This window comes from Suricata suricatta, unplaced genomic scaffold, assembly GCF_006229205.1.
Source record: "Suricata suricatta isolate VVHF042 unplaced genomic scaffold, meerkat_22Aug2017_6uvM2_HiC HiC_scaffold_51210, whole genome shotgun sequence".
NCBI classification, from domain to species: Eukaryota; Metazoa; Chordata; class Mammalia; order Carnivora; family Herpestidae; genus Suricata; species Suricata suricatta.
The window spans coordinates 1-595 of record NW_021899558.1 but is presented as its reverse complement, the minus strand read 5'-3'; the positions used below and the strand labels follow the sequence as shown (position 1 = coordinate 595).

General features: G+C 45.9%; 1 non-coding gene across 1 annotated transcript; it reads left to right on the top strand.

Annotated features, from left to right (window-relative positions):
* The first annotated feature begins 194 nt into the window (after positions 1-194).
* On the top strand, positions 195-267 carry TRNAV-AAC. The gene has a single exon. It is a non-coding gene; the product is annotated as a tRNA-Val (tRNA).
* The last annotated feature ends 328 nt before the right edge of the window (positions 268-595 follow it).

The window sequence follows — 595 nt, the reverse complement described above, 5'->3', positions numbered from 1 at the left end:
AGCCTTTAAGGGCACTGGGGTAGTTTCCAATTTTTTTTTGGCAAACAGGCTTCTTTGAACATTAAGGTAGATATGTTTGGTGGACGCAGTTCTACTGGGATGGGGTAGTGTGAAGTTTGTAGATATTCCTCTGGGAGGGGGAAGACCTGTAGACATCAAGAAGTATTTACTTTCATCAAACTTTCTGTCCCAGGGTTTCTGTAGTGTAGTGGTTATCACATTCACCTAACACGTGAAATGTCCCCGGTTCGAAATCGGGTGGAAACAGGAAGTTGCTTCTGGGTCTGTTCCCTTTTAGACGCGAGCCCACCCATTCTTTCTGGGATCTTAGGCTTAACAAACGCGAACATCTGCCACTCCAATATATGTCAGTTTAGCATAAGTAGGATTTTGAGCGAAAACAATTGAGAAATAGCAAACAGGAAAGGCTCTCTGTCCTTTTGCCTAAATGCAGAACATAAATGTCCCTTGGTGAAGGCGCTCTCCTCAAGGGAGATCCCCCATGATGACTAGAGGTGTGGAGTCAGCGCCAAGATCCATGTGCAGAAACAAACTGCTACAATGACCCCAGCTTCCACTCCCCGCCCCCATTTAC